The sequence below is a fragment of the Rhinolophus ferrumequinum genome, chromosome 26 (assembly GCF_004115265.2).
Source record: "Rhinolophus ferrumequinum isolate MPI-CBG mRhiFer1 chromosome 26, mRhiFer1_v1.p, whole genome shotgun sequence".
Taxonomy (NCBI): Eukaryota; Metazoa; Chordata; class Mammalia; order Chiroptera; family Rhinolophidae; genus Rhinolophus; species Rhinolophus ferrumequinum.
This window is the reverse complement of record NC_046309.1, coordinates 22,528,556-22,551,189: the sequence shown is the minus strand read 5'-3', so window position 1 is coordinate 22,551,189 and position 22,634 is coordinate 22,528,556. Positions and strand designations below refer to the sequence as shown.

General features: G+C 40.7%; 1 protein-coding gene across 3 annotated transcripts in view; it reads right to left on the bottom strand.

Annotated features, from left to right (window-relative positions):
• FAM3C (FAM3 metabolism regulating signaling molecule C) overlaps window positions 1-10,194 on the bottom strand; it is a 52,905-nt gene extending 42,711 nt beyond the window's left edge. The window contains exon 1 of one of the 3 annotated variants that reach the window (XM_033099111.1): window positions 10,174-10,194. The gene's annotated coding sequence lies outside the window, so the exon portion shown is untranslated. Of the gene's footprint in view, window positions 1-5,165; window positions 5,392-10,173 lie in introns of those variants that run through there. The other 2 variants (XM_033099110.1, XM_033099109.1) reach the window with 2 other exon arrangements.
• Between the last annotated feature and the right edge of the window lie 12,440 nt (window positions 10,195-22,634).

The window sequence follows — 22,634 nt, the reverse complement described above, 5'->3', positions numbered from 1 at the left end:
ACCAGTAGTGGGCTTTTTAAAATGCAAATTCCTGAGCCCCAAATTCCTAGGAGGGAGGACTAAAACTCCTGCATGGTTAAGGAGCTCCCCACTGATTCGCATTCATGCTCAGCTCTGAGAACTTCAGATCTGCACCAATCCAAACACATGGAGAAATTTAGAGGAACTAAAACAAGCAAACGAACAAACAAACAAAATAAACAAACAAAAAAAACTGAGGCAGATCTAGGCCAAAAAAAGCCCAAAGGTAAAATTCATATGACAAGAAATTTCATTCTTTCCTTACTTAACAATGAATGGAAATCATCCTGACTCTGGGCCAGGTCTCCTGTGGAGGTGAAGAGGGAGAGGGGGCAGTGAGTAAATCTGGGGACAGCACACTGAGAAATAAACCAGAGAGAACTCCTGTCTGCATGGTTACAATAGAATTTTGGATTAAAAATTACCCAAATGTCTGCTTGCAGTTTTTCATCTACCTAGCAGAATTTTCCTTTAAAAGTCATAATCCAGTTGAAGAAATGAAATGATCAGATTTCTGTAACTGAGAGCCCAAACGTCCCCCAAACAGGAAACAAGATGCTATTTAGTTCTGCCTGCTCCTTCAGAGTTCTACAACTGTTGATTAAACAGTTGTAATCTAAACTACTTTAATCCTACACTTTGCCACTTAGGAGGAGAAAGAAAGATAAATGGATAGAAATAAATATTATTTAGAACAATGGCAAAAATAAAACAAATACATTTAACTTTAAAAAGTGAAACATAAGCAGGGTAAATCAGTACCCTGTTCGTAACTTGCTACAAAAAGAGACTACAAAGGCACAAATTTATATACAGGATGACCATCTTCATCTCATGTAACTATTTTACCTTATAGCAGATGAGAAGTTACAGGTTCCTATTCTGAACCAATGTTTAAGAATTCCCTTACATATCCACTGCATTTTACCGTCTTTAAGTAGTCTGCAGAATTTACTACACGAGGGGAGACATAATTCTCAGTCAGACCTTCTACGTGAAGAAAGGGAGGAGCAAAGTGGTTCCATCTGCCCAAGGGCCCTGGATAGCACACCGATTCTACCAAAAAAACAAACAAACCCAAAACAATGCAAGTTAGCAGCCTTTTGCAAAAAATGGGTAGTAAGAAGCTTCTAGGGTAAAATTTTCTGAACCAATGAAAAAATTCATTTCTGTGAACCACAGTTCCTTCAAAACACATTTAATGATCACTTAACTAAAGATAAAGGTATCGATGATACAACCTGGTATCATGATACAACCTTTACGAGTCTCATCGAATTTAGGATGAAAATCAATCCAGGAAATGACTCATTGCTATGGATGTCCATTTAACTTTTTCTCACCAGCACACAAAAACTCACCAGGGTCCATCAATGGATGAATGACTAAACAAAATGTGGTATGTATCTGTTAGTGGAATGTTATTCCGCCATAAAAAGGAATGAAGTCCTGACATAGACTACACAACATGGATGAACCCTTAAACATGATGGTCGGTGCAAGAAGCCAGACACAAACGATCCCATATTGTATGATTCCATTTATATGACACATCCCGAACAGGTAAATCCATGGAGACAGAAGGCAGACTAGTGGTTGCCAGAGGTTGGAGGAAGGGGTGAATGGGGAGTAACTGCTTCATGCACATGAGGTTTCCTTTTGGGGTGATGAAAATGTTTTAGAACTACACAGAGGTGATTCCACAACTCTATGAATGGACTAAATGTCACTGAATTGTACACTTTAAAATGGCAAATTTTATGGAAAGAGAACTGACTCTGGGTGGTGAACACACAATGTGATATAGATGAGGTATTATAGAATTGTACACCTGACATCTATGTAACTTTACTAACAACTGTACCCCCAATAAACTTTAATTAAAAAAGGCAAATTTTATGTTATATGAATTAAATTTAATTTTTTAAAGAAAGGAAATTATAAAGAAAAAGCTCACCAGAGTAAAACTAGAAAAATCATGAACAGCAGATAAAAAACTAACTACACTAGAAATAAGGAAATTGCAATACAAGAATAGCTTCAACCAAGTGAAAGAGGCCAATGAAGAAGAGAATGAAAGAACACTGATGAGGTAAGCTGTGGAAACTCAGAGGTGGTGAAACACTTAATTTCCTCCTCTCAGACAAAGTCAGCTGACTGTACTTTAGAAGATGAGTAAAGGTCATAAAACCTTTTAAAGTTTCAAGATCTTAGGAAGCTTGTTCAATCTCCCCAGATTACAAAAACAAGGCATTGCATGATATTAAATAATTTGGTCAATGCCATTCATGAAGTAATGAAATGTAGAACAGAGCAGGCACTCTCACAGTTTTCAATGTGTGTATGTATATATATGTGTGTGTGTGTAAATATAAATATATACATATATATATTTAAATACTGAGACTCACCACTTAAGACCTAAAATTTAAGACCACCATTTAAGACCTAAAATTGTGGTTAAAAAAAAAGTTAAGACTTTTATGATCCCCAACAAGAAACACTACTTTTTTTTTGCCATTTAACAGTCTCAGCCTTTTGCCCTCTCTCCAATTGCCTTCTTTTTAAATGTAGCTTCATTATGAAAAGATTAACTAGTTGGCAATGCTTAAAGTAGCAATCCACATTAAAATTTTGTAACAAAACAGCCATTAAATTTATTTTGAAAGTTGCTTTAACCCAGTGGTGCTCAGTCTTATTTTAACTCCCTATGAACAGAAGCCCCCCATACATTAAGAATTTTGGAGAGCCTGGCCTGTGTCCTTTTTGAAAAGTTTACACAGTGATGGATGATTACTAGAATTAGTGGGGTGATCACAGTGTAAGTTACAAAAAGGTTGACTCACTATACTATACACCTGAAACTAACCAATATAAGCCTGTATACCAGGTATACTTTTAAAAATAAATAAAAAGCCCCATTTGTGGGTAATTCTGAAAGTTCCTCAGGTTGAGAATCACTGCATTTATCTGTTATTTCTTTACTATCAAGAAATGCTGGTCTTTAACGAGCTGAGAAAACACTACGCGGAATTTGTGAAACAAAACTTCTCACCTGTATAAAATTAAAAAACAAAACGTGACTAAATTAGCAAACAGAGCACTCAAGGAATTGGCAGCCTTTAAGAGATACAGTGAATGATATACCCAAAGCCAGATGCAGATTCTGTCGACTTCCTGTTGAATGGCATAAGTTATTAACTTTTATAAAATCAAATGGAGGTCCCTTTGTATTAATACCCTGTCATACACTGTATGAATACAGTTATGTGCCGCTTAACGACAGGGGACAGGTTCTGAGAAATATGTCGTTGGCGACTTCATCCTGTGTGCGTACACACACCTAGATGGTACAGCCTACCACACACCTAGGCTGTATTGGTTACAAGCCTGTACGGCATGTCACTGCACAAAACAACAAATCAAGCATGAGAAAATGATGCAGTCAGGAGATGCAGTAAACACGAGATGTAGGAGGCTGCTGCAGGCCTAGCATGGCATACTGCTTTACAGCAAACTTTTCATAAGCAAAAAAAGTACGCTTAAAATAACAATAAAAAGTATAGGACAGTAAATACACAAACCAGTAACATCGTCGTTTATTATCATTATCAAGCAGTATGTACTAAACATACATTTGACCTTTGAACAACAAGGGTTGTGGGGGTCCTTACTTCTATGCGGATTCCCCCCCCCAATAAGTTCAGTCGGCCCTTTGCATCATCTGAGTGTTCAAGCAAAATGTGCATCAGAAACAGTGTGTTTGATCCACAGTTGGGAATCTGCAGTTGGGAAACCGAAGTTGGGAATTCAAAAATGGTTTTCCACCTGCGGTTGGTCGAATCTGCAGACACGAAAGGCGCCTGTGGAGTCAAGACTTACACATGGATTTTCGACTGCACATGGGTGGAACCCTTAACCCTGACTGTTCAAGAGTCAACTGTATGGCCTCTACTTTTAAACGAGTGACAGCGCAGGGCGGTGTACACCAGCATCACCTCCAACACGTGAGTAATGCGTTGGTCTATGACTTCACCAGGTGATAGGAAAATTATCAGCTCCTTTATAATCTTTTGAGACCATAGGTCTGTAGTTGACCGAATCGTGTTATGTGGCATATGACTGTAATAGTAATCTTTCCCAGAACTTGGAAAAAGGGACAGGGCACAATTAGTGCGGCACAAAGGTCAAGGGTCCAAGGGATCTGGGATCTACTGTCAGCATCAACCTTTATATAACCTCTAGGGAGTTCCTATCTTCTCTGTAAAATTGGGAAAGAGAGATAAAAGGACCTACTCTATGGCTTGTAAGAAACAAATGTGCCTATGAAAGTACTTGGCACAGTGCCTAGTAAGTTATCATATTATCTAATATTGTATCCATAGATTTTTGACTAAAGAAACACAGGTTCTGTCAATTAGACAGTAGTTCTGTATTATAAGGAAAGTTTTTTTAAAGGTAGGGGAAGTTTAAAACACATAAAAATCTCAGCTGGCTGTCTCACTATCCAGTCGTCGATCTGTCACTGATCTCTAGATCTAGGGTCACTCATCCTCCCATATGGTAGAAACTGAGGATGGTACACAAATGAGGAAATAGAAAAAGAACTAACAGCACATTCCTCAGTGACACCCAACACCAATGGGCTGGGTATATTTTAAAAATCCAAGTACCTCCAGTTTAGGAGACACTTAAACTTTACAAGTGAGCCAAGACGGCCCTCCACCGAGTTCAAATGCAACATCAACTGCATCCCCGCCTCTTTGGGGCACTCAGCCCACATTCCCGAGCCAGAGCCCCCGCGTGGAGCCCGCGCCCCCAGTGCCAGCGCCGGCTCGGAGCGCCAGGTGCCGGCGTCGCCCCGCCCTCCGCGCCAGCCGGGGAGGGAACACCTGGTAGGAGATGACCGCACGGAGGCGGCGGCTCGGACCCCGGCCAACCGCGCTCTGGGGACCCGTCCTGTCCTCGCCCTCCCCTGGGCGGGACGCGCCACGACGACACGGGCGCGCCCCGGGGCCGTCCCCGGCCGGCGGTCGCGCGGTGAGCGGACGATGAAGGTGCAGGTGGGTGCCCGGTGCCCCCCAGCCTCCCTCCATCCTCCCCGCCCTCGGCCGCGGCTCCGGCCGCCTCCCCGCCCGTCTCACCGGCCTCCCGCCCGCCTCTCCGCCGCGCTCGCCCGCCTTCGGCCTCCCCGCGGTCGGTGCTGCCGGAGGCCGACGGGAGCCGCCGCCGCCGCCTCCCGTTCGCGCTCCGCTTCCTCCCGAGCTGCTCCGGTTCCCCCTCACCTCCGCGAGTGGCCAGGAGGAAGCCAACTCGCCGCCGGGCCTCCTCCCCCGCGTCCCCGCCGCGACCAATGGGCCCCCGCCGCCGGGAAGCCGCGCCCGCCCCCTGGCGGTGGAGGACCGAGCGGGCGCCCGGGCAGGCCGGAGGGCAGGGCCGGAGAGCGGAGGGAGGCGTCTGCGGTCGGCCCGCCGCCCTCCGCCCCGCGCGGCTCAATCTGGACCTGCCACGTGGGAGCCAGGGCGCCGCTGCGGGCGCGGGGCTGCGGCCAAGGCGAGGGAAGCATGTGTCGCGTCCTCTCCTCCCCCATTCACGCACCCTGTCATGATCCTTACCTTAGGGCTGAAATTTTAAAATAGCCAGTCCCATTCTAGAGCTCTACCGGCTAGGATGGTTTCAGGGGGTCCCAGTATCAACCTAGCACGTTAGTCAATTTCCTCTGGACTCCTTCAAAGCCAGTTAACCTCTCGTGAAAATACTACCTGGTCGGAGCGCTAGAACGCTGGTAACCTTAAATGTTTGACCCAAGGAACCAGTAGTGCCTGTATTTTGCGCCTCGTTTTGTTTAAATTATTTAGCAACATAACAGTTAGAAATGTTTTTTCCTCTACACACGTTTACTCCACGATTGTGTTGATAACTAGGTAATCGATGCAGACCCCACTGTACAAAAACTGATCTGAGAACACAAAATTGTTGCATAATCCATATCCATATCAGGATAATACATGGTTGTAGAAATTAAGCTGCATTAAAGAAATAATAAGGTTTGACCATAGTAAGTGTTCTACCACGTCTTAGCTTTTCCTCTAGAAATATAAAACAGGGAACCTAAAGCATAGCTGAGTTCTGGAGTTTGTATTCCATGGTTGTGGGAGGAAGCAAGAAATGCATTCTGAGAGAACTTGGTGCCAAAATTTAGCTGGGCCTTTGGGTGTGTGTTCTCATTTAACGCTCACAACTCAACCAAAGTAGGTATTATTTGTGTAATACGTCAACAAATCAAAAAACCAAGACTCCAAAATTGAGTTGAAAAAACTTGCTAAAAAATACAGTGTAGTAAGTTGTGAAGTTGGAATGACAGCCTAGCTCCATCGAGCTCCAAACAAACAAGGCACTTTGTTTCTTACCAAAAAAACACAGCATTTACTGTACACGTCTCCCCTGGTTTCCCATGTTTCAGTGAAAGAATTTATGAAGGCTCTTGAGTCGGGAAGTCAGGCCATATTTGTGAAAGAGCTTTTTGCTCCATAATAGAATTGGCCTGTAGGAAAATGATATGTGCCATGTTCTTATAGCACCACACTTGAAATAATTCCTCAGCTGAAAGTGTGTTTAACATCCCAATTCACCAATGACCATAATATATAGCTTAAAACTCTTCAGTAATAATTAAGTTAATGAGATGGGTCACCACCAACATGTTTATTCACTGAAAATGAAAAAGAATCACAACTTGAGGGTAAGTATTGTTTCATGAAACACTTGTACAGTTTCAGGTGTGGGTGAGTTTCTGGGTTACAATGTAAATTATATTTTTAATATAGATTGCAGCATTTAAAATATGGTAAATCACTTCTTTAGAACACCCATTAATTAACCAGTTGTTTCAGCTACCTTTTTACTTGGCAAGAAGTGGGGGAGGCAGGGGAAGTAATCAGGATTAATGATTAATTTTAATAAGACTATAGAGAGCATTGCAGCTCCAGGGGGTTTAATCCAAACAGGTGTTGCTGTGTTACGTAATAGGTAATGATCATTTATAAAGCCAATATTTATTGTATGCTTACTGTATGCCAGGCTCTTCTCTAAGCACTTTACATATATTGATGCATTTAATCCTCATAATAATTTGATAAATTCAGAGGAGAAAAGTATGAGACTGAATGGGAAGTTACCCAAGGTGCTACTGCTGGTACCTGGCAGTGCCAAGGTTCAAACCCACATGCTCAGCCTCAAAGCACATGCCTGGTGTATATTAGAAAATTCACCCTCTCTTCAATGGGTGCAGGGTTTTATAGAAAACTGTAACTTATACTATGCTATTTCCCATAGAAGGATTACCTAATATTGTTAAATATAAAACTTGATGAAAAGCCTCAGAATTTTGATTGGATCCATTCTCAAGCAGAATATTCCATTTGGCATCAGTTTTCTGTATATGGAGTAGTAGATTGCTTGCAAATATGGTCACCAACTATCCCTTCTATGCCTGTAAATTCATGCCACTTTTACCATCAAGAGGTGGAGTCTGTATTTCCCTCCTGAGGAACCCAGACTGGCCCTTGGATTCGTTTTGACTCATAAAATGCCATGGATGTGATGCTGTGTGACTTCTGGGCTTTGCAGCTTCTGTTTCACTGTCTTGGGATCCAGTCATCATATAAAGAAACTCAGATGAGGCTACTGAATCAGGAGAAATTACATGGAGAGGAAAAGAGAGACCTAGTTAGGCCCAAACGATTCCAGCCACCCAGCTGAGGCACCAGCCATGTGATGAAGTCATCTTGCATGTTCCAGTCCCAGCTAAGCCCCTACCTGAATGTACCACAGGAGTGACCCCAGACAATAACAAGTGGGGACCACCCCGTTAAGATCAGCCAGCCCACAGAATCTTGAGCAATAATTGTTTGTTGTTGTTCTAAGTTGCTAAGTTTTGTGGTAGCTTTTTACAGTATAACTGATAACTGAAACTTGAAGGAAAAGGTTTTTTGGGGGAAGAAAAAGCTGACCAGTTCTGGGAGTAGAGTGTAAAGTTACATTAAAATATTAAAACATGTTTATATTGATTATAAGATCCAACCTGTAGAGAGAAACATGCCTACCTTTTTTAAAAATAGCAGGAGAAAAGCAGGTAGAATAATAAAAACAAGAATTAAAGTGTCAAACTGATACATACGCTGGGTTAAATACCATCGGCAGGTGTGGTTTAAAAATTATTATTCAGAATGTTTACAAAAATATGCATTCAGAACTCTCAAACTTCATCCAGCCTGTTGGTAGAAGCTATGGGACGCTAGGGTTACTCCTTTGTTCCAACTCCTTTTCTGCCAAGCCGGACCCATCATCAGTTGAGCCAAGTTGAATCCTACGTGTCTATATGGATTCCAAATTTCCCAACTTCTCTCTTTTTTTTGCAGTCTGTGTTGGCCTGGTGAGCCAGCTGGACTTTTGCCTAAAAGCCTCACCCCAAATTCCTCTCCTTTCCTCTCATCCTCTGTTTTTGGCCAGAGAGAGGCTCTATACCCAGGCCCTTGTCCCAGGCCTATCCCCACTCTTTCTGTCCTTCACGTTGGAGTCCTGACTTTTGTCGTAGGTTACCCAAGTTGATGCAGGAAGGGTAATGGATCATCAAGGAAAGACCTAGGGATGATTCAGTTGAGTACCTGCACTCAAACTCAAGTATGCAATAAGGTATACTGAGTGTCCTTGAGACTACCACATACTAATATCTGTACCTTAAATAGCTCTATGAGGATGCTGTGTGCAGGAGTACCATCCATGGAAGAGAAGGCTAATATTTATGGTGAAGGTCTAGATCTTTGGAGGAATAATACTCCCCATTCCCTTCAGCTGAGTGTCCCCAAATCAGCTTTAGAACCACTAAGGGGGTCTCGGTTTCAGGGTCACGAGGACCTATTTAACATGCTTTTTTGGTTCAGCTGCAAACAAACTTTATTTGTTCATAGTTATATTTGTTTTAGTTTTTAGGAATCTGTAAGGGCAAAATAGTAGTTTATAAAGGTAGAATGCCTACATATTTCACGGCACATTTGATACATTTACCAGTTTAACATAAATGTTACCATTTTAACCATTTTAAGTGCACAATGCAGTAAACTAAGCATATTCACATTGTTGTACAACCAGCACCACCGTCCATCTCTAGAACTCTTTTCATTCTGAAACACTGAAACTCTGAATCCATTAAACAATAACTCCTAATTCCCCTGTCCTTCAAACCCATAGCAACTACCATTCTACTTCCTGTTTTTGACTACTGTGAATTTGACTACTTTTTGACACCCCCATATAAGCAAAATAGCATAGTTCAAAAAGCTGGAATGCCCAGATTCTGTGACACCGTATTTGATACATAAGCAACACTGTCTATACAAAATAAGTAATTAAATTTACAATGAAACATATGTAAAATACAATGAAATAATATTATAACAAATGTATCTCTGCATAAAGGACTCTAGTTTTCTTTCCATCACTACTTTTCTAGCAACATACAAGACTCGATACCATAAAAATTGTATTTTTTGATATCTTTGTGATTCTACTCGGTTTTACATGAGGTCTTTTAATAGATCTTTCATTGTGGGAAAATTTGGTATTTTTGTCTTGGTTGTAAATCATATTAAATGAAATACTGAATATGGTAATCCACATCTAAAATATGTACTGGACTCATGACTACAGAAAAACTTCCCTTTCCCTAAAATTATATACAAGTGTATATACAAGTATAAATAATTATTAAGATTACTAGGGATTTCTTCAGAAGAATAGTTTACTTTCTGTCTCATAAAATATTACCTCCCTAGAAAACTTTCTGACTCAGCACCATGATCTAAAAATTCCTTTTTTTGAAATCTTTTGTGGTAATGTTACCTGTTTGTAATGCAATATGCCAAACAAAGATACAGAAAACACACACACACATACCCACACACACCCACCCACACACACACACACACACAATATACACATAGTCTACAAGGTATTTTAAAATACATGTTTATCAGACCTTGGGAGAAAATACTTTTTTTTTTTTTTTTTTTAACTGGCACAGAGCAAATGGGAAAATGCGACTACACCCCCGATGTTCAAATAATTCTGAGTAAATGAATAAATAATACTCACATTCAGTCGTCTAAAAACTTCTTTTCACATGCCATTTAAAAAATGTCGACCAGAACATGCTGAGAGGAAGCAACTGAACAAAGTTTGTGTTTTTCTTAAACATAATTGCTTCAATCTGTAACTTCAATTCTTGACTAAGAACTGCATATGGGACCTTTAGTCTAAATACAACAGGATTCACTGACAGTGGTATTGAACATTACAATCTCTAATTACATTAAATTGAAATGCAGTGTTTGCTTTGAAAGGCAAAGCAGTAGGAATGTGGGTAACACAATATCATCCAGTTGTTAGTACTACATTCAGACCTGTTCTCTAGTGTATTTAATGGTCACTGAAAATAATTCAGCAACGCTCCAGGAGGCCAAAATTCTATGTGGTTACAGCTGGTCTAAGAAATAAATAAGTAGCAAAACAAACACGAGAGAGCAAAACAAAATCCACTCCAGGTATTGTTGCCATCGTTGTGTGCTCTTTTCATGTAGTTTCATACATAATCCTAAATTTGTTGAACCTTTTCCCTAATATTGCTAATTTCGATATCTCCTGTCCAAGGAATTAGACGGAAACATGGGAATCCCAGAAAATGCCTTTGACTTTCAAATCTTGCAGACGGTATGATTAGTGCAGGCCTGTATGTGCAAAATGACTTTCCTGGATACACCTGTGATCTCATAGGGAAAGGGACAGCCTACCTATCCCAATTTGTTTCATTAACTGTATTTTCAATTTTAGGTCAATTTCTATTACAGTTTCTTCAATCCTCCCTCATCCAAAAGGTATCACATCTGCACTATTTTGACCTTGTATCCTGGTCAAATATGAAAGGATATTCATGAGTCCCTAAGCTGTTCATTTTTTGCACTTTTATTTTGAAACATTTCTTGTAGAACTGCTTTGGCCTGACTGAGGTTTGGTACATATTTTTAAGTGTAATTTATTTACCCAGAGAAGTTTTGCTCAAATATAGCATCTGGTATTTTGCAGAGTTTTATCCAATAGTCAAATTTTCCATCTTTATTCATGAAGCAAAAGCCAGGGAAATTGCTCACTTCGCTTTAAAAAACCAGGAGTAGGAAATGTAACCTTCAGTTTCTATAGATTTCAAAATAATATTACTTTCCCCAATTCCTTTTTTCTTCTGTCCCACCAGGACACCCCTCCTCGACCCCACTGTTGTTTAACTCAGCAAGGGGCCTGAGTTGGGAGAGTTGGGCTGGATTTGGAGTCAGACAGATGAATTTAGATCCTAGCTCTCTATCTATTACTAGCTGCTAAGTGACCTCAGACTAATTGCTTAGTCTGTCCAAACCAGTTTCCTCCCTGTAAATGTGAACCATAACAGTTCCCTCACAGTTTTGGTTTTTTTTTTTTTTGTTTTTCTTTAGTAGTGGAGAACATTTAGTGTAGGAGATGAAACTCGTTTGCTATATATGATCCCAGAGAATTCTCATGTGCTCTCACCCACTTTCCCCCTGCTCAGCATGCAAAACTTTGGTGAGATGTCAGGCTCCCAGTGGTCCTGGAACTGTGCATGGTCTTTCTTTCCTACTTTCTAACACTCTTGGGGCTCATTTTTGAAGGGCTGTGTTCAGTTATTTTCTGTGCTGCCCTTTGCATGGAGCCTGTGCCTATTCGTAGGGGCTGACACCTCATGCCCCCTGGCCCCCTCTACCACCACCCAGCCCACCTGAACTGTCCTGTCTCCACCACCAGTGTTATAGCTCCTAGGTGCTCAAATTCATCACTGGTCTTTTTTCTCCTCTTCCAGGAGTCCAGAGACCACATGGTTTATCATTAAAAATCTGTACTTGTATCTTAACCGAAATGACTTACTCTGAAATTCTTAACTCACCTGCCAAATCCTCTCATAGTTTCTCACAGTTCCTTAATGGAGACAGAACTTGAACTTTTTTTCTTACACAAACACCATTATATCTCTTCATTAACCCTTCCCCTTTTTGTTTGTTTGTTTTTGTTGTTCAGTCATATCCTATTTCTCTTGGAGCTTCTTATATGTGGTGGGTCATTTTCCCCACCAAAGGGCTTAACATTTAATTTCATTTTAAGGGTTTCTCACTTGGCATCTTAATGCATTTCCTGAGGCAGAGATTGAGTATCCCCAGCATCAGTGTAGTGTCAGACACATAAAAGTTTTTCCCAAACGTTTATGGAGTGAAAAAATTAACTTGCTCTATCGGACTCTGCGTCCCCTGAAAATGTTTAAGTCCATTTCACTTTCAAGAGAATACACACTTTCTGGCCACCACTAACCTATTATCCACCTCTGCAATTTTGTCATTTCAAGAATGTTCTATAAATGGAATCCTACCGTATGTGTAATAACACTTGGGGATTGCCTTTTTTCAGTCAGCATAATTCCCTTGAGATTCCCCAATTTGTTACCCTCAAGGATAAAGATGGGAGTGGGACACAAAAGGAAGTGGGTGTGCTTATGAAAGAGGAATTGAAGGGATCTTTGTGGTAAGAAGCTAGTAGTTGTGTCTTGTATGGGGTGGTGGATACATGAGCCAACACAGGTGATCCAATTACATAAACTAAAAACACACACACAACTGAGTATGATTAAAACTAGGGAAATCTGCTGAGATCGTTGGATTGTATCTATTTCAATAACCTGGTTGCAACATGGCACTACAGTTTTGCATTATGTTACCATTTGAGGAAACAGGGTAAAGGATCCATGGGATCTCTCTCTTATTTCTTACCACTGCATGTGAATCTCCAAATAAAGTGTTTTAGAATACACATGAGGCATTTTTGCCTAAGACAGCATTCTTGAGAATCATGTAATTTGAATGTCAGTTTTTGAAAGAGCTTGTGGGATTTTGCACCTGCCATTTTAAAGAATTCAACGAGCCTAGGGCCATTGTCTCTAACTCCTAAGACAAAAATGGTTCTATTACACACAGATGTGATGGAGACTAATTTCTACAAATAGCCCAAGGGAATGGTGGACATGTAAGTTTCCTAAAGCTGCCCATAACAAACTACCCAATCTACATGGCTTAAACAACAGAAACTTGGGGGGCACTGACTGATTATATTTGTGTGACTCTGACAGGGAAGCGCCCAAAGGAGAGGTCAGCTCGGGAGCTCTGGTGCAGAGCTGGCAAGAAGAGAAGAAGTTCTGAGTGCATCTGGCAACAGTGGGAATTGAAAGAAACTAAAGGTTTGGGAGATACCCAAGGCTTTATAGGGGAACACTCAGTGCAAGGGGCCTGTATTAGTCAGGATTTTTCACAAAAACAGAACCAACAGGGTAATATAAATAATTGGCTCACGCGATTATGGAGGCTGACAAGTCCCAAGATCATCATGGTGAGCTGGCCAACTGGAGACCCGGAAGAATAGTTCTAGTTCACAGGCCAGCAGGTGTAAGACCCAGGAAGAACCTTAAGGCAGGACAAAGCTCTGTCCCCGCTTGAAGACGGGCAGGCCGGAGGAACCTACCTTACTCAGAGGAGTGTCAGCCTTTTTGTTTGAATCAGGCTTCAAGCGATTGGATGAAGCCCACGGAGAGGGTAACTGGCTTCACTCAATCTGCTGACTTAAATGTGAATTTCATCCCAAAACACCCTCACAGTAACACCCCGAATAATGACTGACCCAGTATCTGGGCATCCTGTGGCCCAGTCAGGTTAACGCATACCACTGACCGTCACAGGGCCAGAAGGACCCTGCCTGGGGATTAATGCCCTGTGGTCACTGTCTTAAAATTCATAATCATTTTATCTTTGAATTATGTGTGAGAGAAATCTGATAGAACAATGAAGCCTGCTTTGGAGACTTGGAGCCACTGTTCACTTGCAATCCTACCTCCTGAAGTCTCCTCATCTCCCCATGTCGGGTTCTCTGCCACCAGCCTCACCACCTCCCTAGGCTCTGCCCAACCTCGTGGCTGCAGCTGCCCTCTGCCCCCCGTGGACCCTGGTGCCGGTGCAGGGAGGATAGCAGGTGGGCAGGATCAGGACATGGTCAGTGGGCAGCTCCATGGGAGGGCGTGCTTGTCCCTCTCCCATCTAGGCACTAAGCCCGTCCTGACACAGCAGTTGCCATCTTATGGGTCACTATCTACTGGGCATCTGAGCAGAGGGTTTCCTTGATCCCACCTGGGGCCTGAAGAGCTGGTAGGAAGGGAACCTGGCAGCTGTAGCCCTGGGGAGGGGCTTGAGTGACCCTATGAGTGGGGGAAGTGCTAATTAACTTACAAATAAAACACACCAGGGCAGACAGAGAGCAAAACCGTGGAAGGGCCATTTACCTCCTTTAACAGTGTCCTTTTTCTGCTCTTTGAATAGAAGTTCTGCATTTTCATTTTGCGCTGGTCCTCACAATTTATGTATTCAGTTGGGAAATACCATAAAGGAAGACTAGGCTTTGTGATTGAATATGTGAAAATTGCGGAGACAAAATTTATCAAGCTTATGATTTTAGATGACAGAGGAAGTAGAAAGCTCTATTACCAAAAATTGCTAGTCAGAAAAGGAGCTAATCTCTGAAGACGGTGGCCAATCATGTTTGGTATGTTAAAATGTGAACGTGTACGTACATCACATTTCCAGGACTAACATTCAGAGCCCTGCCTGGTGAGTGGACCATCATGCAGGTGGGGTCTCAGCTCCCGTTCCCCACATAAGAATGCAGGACATGGTGAGGCCAAAAAGGAACACCAATGGAGCCATAGATATGGGAATCATACCATTATATTCTTGCTGGCGGCTGGGTTGGAGACACAGGAAGCAGGAGCCACATGATCTGCAACCCGCTATGCTAACTGCAATCCGCTCTTGCTAGCTCAGCCACCATCTGCTTGCTAGCCCCCATTTGCTGCTAGCGTAGTCACGGCAGTTATATTAATGGCCAATGGCTCACTGGTTACAGCTGACGGCCAACTAGTCACAGCTGATGGCCATCTGATCACAGCTGGTGACCATGATTACCCTAGTGAGCACCTTTCCACGTGAGGGCGAGAGCCTGGAAACCGCACTCCTGGCTCTGTCCCGACAGACCCCAATGTTCTCATTCTTTCAAGCTGTGGAGGTACCACCTTGACTTGGGGCATCCTCCTTTCACTAAACCTCGTACTCCTCCAACTCCCCCAAAGTTGCTCTTTGCATAAGGTGCAAAGAAGCTGATTTAGCTTAGGGTCATGTGTACTTGTCTCAAGGAAGAGAGACTAGCTTAAGGGGCCATTGTGACATTTATATTTTACAGTCATTCACTTCAGTCTTGACAGTGTGATAATTCATTTGCTTTAGTTTGATCTCAACACTAGGGTAGTCAGTTGCCCTAGTCAGAAATTCACAATTTCAGGGTTGTCTGTTCACATTTAGGAAAGGCTTCACCCCAGAAGAAGCTATACTACAGTTGCACCAGATACCTGTATCTCACATCACCGCCAAAGGCTTTGCTAATTAGTATAATAATACAAGTTAGAAATTGTGTTCACTCATTAGATAAATTAGTGGTTTTGTGATATACATATTAGAGAAAAAATTTTAGAATGTCCCTTCCCCATCATGTGAACAAGATATAAGAATCTAGTAAACCTGTATCCTTAAGAATGATCCCTAAAGTTACGAACGTATCAAATGAATCTCTTCTGCAAGTTGTGTTCCAACCTCTTCAGAGCACAAAGAACTGGGATTTCATAGAGTTTATGGAACAGGTTGTATGAATGGTTTTATGCCATTTTTTTTGCCCATTTCCTTCATAAATGTACTTGTGACAGATTTTGGTCCAGGATTCACTTTCGTTGTAAACTGTTAGCAAGTTTTAGCATGTAGATATTAGTTAACCTTCAACCACCTCTATTGGCAACTACCATTAACTATAACAAATCATCTAAAAGTTGTAATGAGCATATAGGCCTCGGACAGGTTAAAACTCTTCATAAACTCATGTACATACTAGTCACACAGAGACACTCATGTAGCAGATGTTATTCACTTGGGTCTTGAGAGCCCAACGCTATTGGAAATTAGTGAGGTGAGTTTCCAAAAGAAAACGCTGAGAATTTGTCTTTGGAATTTGAAAGAGAAATCCAGTGAAAGGAATTGGTCGTCTTGGCTTCGAAAAGATCTTTGCAGCGATGTCAAAGGACAAATTATCTACAAAAAAGAAAAAGAGGAAATGCCAAAAAAGAATCTTAATTTCCTGGAGATGTTGATGTGTCTTTGTAGAAAATGAGACACATGGAGATTTTTTTTAAAATACAAAGGGAGTTCAGAAATATGCAATATAAAATTACTTTTTAAAAAAAGTTTTTCTCTCTATGAGTTCCTTTCCTTTATAATTCTTTTGTCCTTATGTGTGGATAAGTATACCAGGAAAATCATGGGATTCTTTCCCCTCCAAAACATGTTGAAGAATGAAGAGTCAATGTGTTTATTCCAACAAAAGGACCACGTAATTTGTAAGCAGCACCAAGCATTTTCTTAGACCTTGTGATTTCCTTTAATAGATTCAACTTCCTTAAAAGGGAGTAAGTTATGGTTCAAAATAGCATTTTTCCTTTTTGTTATGCCTATTATTTCAGAAAACATATGGAGCTTCTGAAGCCCGTTCATGGACACCAGATTACAATCACCTGAATCACCCTTTCAATTACGAAAAGGCTGCTAAGCAAATCATCCCACTGGCCAAATACTAAAATACTAAGTAGTGAATAACTTCCTGAAGATTAAATGATTTTAGTGACCTAGGGAAAAGACTGCTTCTTACATAACGCTGTTCCAATACTTCTCCACAGTATAGGATGCAAGGAGATAATTGTGTTCAGACTTTTATTTTATGGGGCTAGCACTTTATGAGATCTTTTATAAAGGCCATATCGCAAAGCCTAAGTAAGTGGTTGGTTATTTTCACACATTTGACCAACCGTACTGAAAAAAATAATACTAAATATACCTGATATGTTTAGTTTGTTTCTTTTGATAAACTCTAAGGCTTTTATAACTTGTCTGTGGGGACAGGTCCCAGAGAGCAGTTTCTAGGCTCTCGGCCTCACCTAGAAAGGTGCTGACTCATGTAATAGATGGCCATCAGCTGTAACTAGTTGGCCATCAGCTGTAACCAGTTAGCCATTGGCCACTGATAAAACTGCCATTGCTGAGCTCACAGGGGCAGATGGAAGTTAGCAAGGGGTTGCTTGGTTGGCAGAGAAGTGGACCGCAGGCTGCGGATCATGTAGCTCCTGCTTCCTGTGTCTCCAACTCAACCGCCAGTGAGAATATAGTGGTATGACTCCCCTATCTATGGCTTTGTGGGTGTTCCTTGTTGGCCTCACCATATCCTGTGTTCTTGTGTGGGGAGCAGGACTAGAGTCTCTGCATGACATCGTCTCTTAACATCTTTGAGCTTTTTTGCATAGTCACTTTCCACTACAAAGTTTCAGTAATCCTAAATGGGCATTTGAATTACATTTAATATGTAATATTATTATTTTCTACTGCTTTTGACATGTTTTATATGTAAAAAGAGAAGAGTATGGACGGGAAAGACACAATAATATGAACTAATCTGAGTCCCCCTAAAATAGGGTCTCATTTTACCCCAATTAACTGCTACTTCCTTCACAGGTCCCACTCATCACTTTCTTTCATGGATTCCATACAGCCCAACTAATTAATCTTTACGCTATTTGGACTCACTACTTCTCCTCGTCTAGGTAGGAGAAGAAAAAAATCCTTCCTCCTTGGTTACAATTTGACACAAGGAATTCATTAATTAAGAGGCTAAGAGAGAAAAAAAAATGAAATAAGGAAAAATAACGGAAATATAGGAAGAGACGATATCATAGAGCGAAATGGCATATTTTAAGGTAAACAAGGTTAAGTTATACCTGGACTTGGCTGAATAAAGTTGTCAGGACAAATATACAAGCCCAAAAGCAAACAAGCCACTGAGACACCTAACCTCTGGTATCTTTGCGTTGTCCTCGTAACGTGGGTGAGTCGGTGGGGATCTCTGTCCCTCCCAGAGCCTACGTTTCCATTTCTGTTTTGAGTTTATGCTCTTGCCTATCACCCAGTCCTGAGCTGGTCTCCAGCTATGTGTGACTTTTGCTTTCTTAAGCACTCTGTACCCCACCTGGTTAAGAAAGCTATTGCCACACGACTTTAGGCTGCCTTGTTTTTTTCATTTTCTCCTCTCTTATAACTGCATTGTAATATTTTGACCTCTTTTACTCCTTGATTTCTCCCTCCCACTACCAAAATACTTTCCCTACATGCAAAGGAATTCAGAGCCTAGAGAGAGGAGGAACTCCTACTTATTTACTGTGAGCTCACCTTTCTGTGATTCGGCTTTCTTGCTGCTGGCTGAGGATAACATTCTGGCCTGATCACCATGGCAGTTACGTGGCTTTTGATGGTGGTGCTATCTTTCTGAAAAGCTGTTTATCTCCTGTTTTTCTTGCTCTCTGCCCATCATAAAAGTTCTTTTTTTTTTCTTTCCATTCCAAAATGCCCATATCCTAATTCACTCTCCACTGAGTTCTAGTTTCAAATTTCAGATCTGTAACTTCATCTTAATTGGTTTGGGGTATAAATGGAATCTGTCGATGCACTCAATAAGCCCCTGATCCATCTTCCCAGGTGCTGGCTGATGGCTTTCTTCCCAGAAGTAGTTTATTATTCTAGTAAAATGGGATTTTCTGTTTCATTTACCTTCTTTGTCTTTTCTATTCAGATCCCTCATGGTCTTTAAGCAAGGAGTGATCAATATTAGCGGGACAAAGTTCTTTTAGTTACTCAAATCTAATGTCTGTGGGAATTTATTCATTGAATACATGTGTGCCAAGCACAGTTGTGACAATTGGGGATTTGGAGAGGAATATGTGGAGTTGATGTCTCTATAGAGTATACATTATAATAGGGGAGAACTTGGGGTCTGAAGGGACTTGAGATGGTATATTTCTGGGCAGGAAACTTTGATTAATTTTGCAAGATCAAGAGCAGAGGCCAAGGCCAGTACCGGGAGGAAATCTGGTACAAAATGAAGAGAAAGTGTGGCTCAGGGAGAGATTGGATTTCTGGACACTCAGGGTGAACTTGGCATTGGCTGAAATGTATCATAAGAGAAGAATAAATATAAATTTGTATCAGCTTCTGGACTCCAACTCTACTCTTGGTTGGCCACTAAATCAGACTTTTTAAAAGGTGATAAGTGAATTCTGTGTATCTTTCTCTCCATCATGGATCAAAATTGGGACGGATTATACGATATCAGAAAATAATTGATTTTAGAAACAAAAATGAAGATTATCTCATAGCATGTGTGTACTTGTACATAAAAAAGATTATATTCAAAACATATAATCAATCAAAAGGCCTCTTCTAATTATGAATGATACTAAGTTATAATTGCTTAAAGTTATAGTTTTTATAGCTTTGTTTTCTCTTTCCATATGGAGGAAATTTTTGAAAGGAGAACGAGAGGTTAATAATACTTACATTTCCTTTTAATTACAAACATCTTTTAATTCACTGTTAAAAATATTTCAATAGATATGTGTAACTCCTAATCCTGTAATTAATGGGGGCATAAGTGAGCTGAATTAGCTTTGTCAATTCTCCTCTCGTAAGATTAATCAAGTATATATTATATTCTATATTCCAATCTATATTACCAAGATTTGAACAAGGTAGAGATATATTTATATTCTTGATAATATTTCTTCTGTTTAGAAAATTGTTGCTATTATGCATGTGAAGTTTATTTATAAGTTCAACAGAAATGAATGTGGGTAAACTTTTATCCTCATTCTTAAAAATTACTTTTCATAAAGTTGTATATTTTTCTTTCCTATTTACAAGATTCACCATTATACTTATATAATGCTGACTCTGTTCCTCAAAGCATTTATTTAGGGAGTACTTGGCATTTACTTAGAGAAGTAAAATAAAACTTCCTTCTGTTTCTTTGCTCCGATTTTGTGTTTACTCACCACAACTCGCACCGACCTAAAGAACTCAGAATGTACATGACGACCAGGTGGAGACTTTATTTGACTCGCCCAGTGCACACATAGATATTCCCACTCAGAGCCTCTCTAAAGACTGTGGAATCAACACCATTCCCGTGGAAGTGTGCCTCCTCATTCATCCCCAAGTCAATATCTATCTATCTATCTATCTATCTATCTATCTATCTATCTATCTATCTATCTATCTATCTATCTATCATCTATCATCAATTATCTATCTATCTATCTATCTATCTATCTATCTATCTATCTATCTATCTATCTATTATCTATCTATCTATCTAAAATAAGAGAAAGAAAGCTTGAGCACCAAAGGCATCCTTTAATCTTGAAGAGAAAAAGAGGAACAAAGAAGGGATTATAGATTGAATGGGTATGTGGGGCTTGTAGCCTGGGGAAGGAACAGCGTGTATTTTTCAGCTGTTTTCACTTAATACTAAGAGAAAATTGACAGATTTTGTTTACATATGAACTTCAGGTATTTTTTAAAACACCAACTGCAGTAATGGATAAATAAGAACAATGGCTTCCATTTTACTGTAACCGGAGGATGGCTCTGTCCCTATTGACCTGAATTTCTGCTTTTTCAAACAAAAAGCAGAACATTAAAAGAGCAGAAATAAAAACTAACCAAACAAAAAACCCCACAAAACAATTTTGGCTGCCTCTGTGCTTGTTTCTATGTATTAGGTAGATCTGTTATGTCTCCCAGTCTTGGCCAGGTGGCCTTACGTTGTAGGTGTCCTGTGGAGCCTGGCATAGTTCCAGGTGTTCCAGGAGTGTCCCTTTTGTGGGCTGTGTGTGTCCTCCTGTTATAGTTGAACCTTGATTGCTATTGGGCATGTCAGTGCGTGGGATTGACCCTCAGGCTGCTTGGCTGTGAGATTTGGACACTTCCACAGATTACAGGCTGCTGTGCAGGGGCCTTACTCCACTGAGTGGGATTTACCTGTTGAGACCTCCCTTTGGTTGTGCCACATGTGGCTCTAATTTGATAGTGCTCTGCTGTGGGCTGAGCCAACCTCCAAATATGTTGGTTCTGGGGCCTCTTTGTGAGGGGTTCTGATGCAGGCCTGGTTCACCCACTGCCTGTGATTGGCTGGGAACTACCTGGTAGGAGCTACTGTGATCCACAGTTGTTCACTGGCTGTGCTAACCCTGGAGACATGTGGGAGAGGCCAAGCTGTGAACTGAGGATGGCTGCCACCAGTACTAGGCCTGGGATAGCTCCTATCAGGCTTTACCTGATCTCCCACCTCAATAGTCAGTAGCCCCTTACTCCATTTCATTTTCTTCATAATAATAATAGTAGGTTTATATTTTTTATTTGTTTACTTGCTTATTGTTTTATTTGTTTACTTGTTTATTATTTCTGTCAGGAAATTTAAGCTACATTTTGTCTTGTCCAATCACTCTTTCCTGGGGACATAGAAAAGTGCATACCACCCAGAACCACTCATTAAATACTCAGTAATACCAAGACTAATACAGCATCTTCCTTCTAGAATAAGTTCAACAAAAAAAGTACATTTGAAGATGACAACATAATCACTTTTCAAGAGCTTTATTCTAAATTACCAAGTGTTGACGTAAGAAGCATCCAAACCTGTAGAGAATTTTTATAAAATTTTATTTGAGCCAAACTGATGGCATATGTTAAGGAACAAGATCTCAAATGCTCTGGAGAATAACAGTTTTATAGCTTCTTTTATGCATTTGAAATTAAGAAAGATTACATGGAGGTGGGGAAAAGCAAAGTGTGGATTGGAATACCGGATAGTTACGATTCTATGCTCTCTTGAGTGTGGTCACATTTATTTGAAAGGTGTGTTAACCTATATGCACAGAAACAATGAGCAGGACTTACTTAAGGCAAAGGTAAACCTTTTACTAGAACATTAAATGCCTGGGGAGTGACGACCCATCATGACCTACCCAGTTAGGAATTTATGGTCAGATCACCCTGTGAGGTTACTTTCCACAGAATCATGCCCCCCTTTTTCTTTTACACCCACACAAGTTAAATACCTTTTAAGTTTGTTCTTCTCCCACGAGAAGCCATCTTCATCATCATGTATGCTATATGAAGAAAATTTTTGTACAGTAGAAATATTGCGTAGTTTCTAACTCAGTTCTTCAAAAAACTATGTGAGCACTTTCTATACAACAGTCATTGTATTTGCAAGTCAGTTTACCAAGATTATAAAACACTAACTTGGGCACGAAATAAGTAACTAAACGAGTTCCATGATAAATAAGTAAGGATTTAAGTCATCTTTATGTTAGAAGATATGTTGCTACAATATCAATAGCAGAGACAGCATACTTGTCAGGATTCTGCAGAGGCACAGAACCAATAAGATGTATGTGTGTATCTATGAATATGGGGGGGGGGAGAGAGAGAGAGAGAGAGAGAGAGAGAGAGAGAGAGAGAGAGAGATTGATTCAA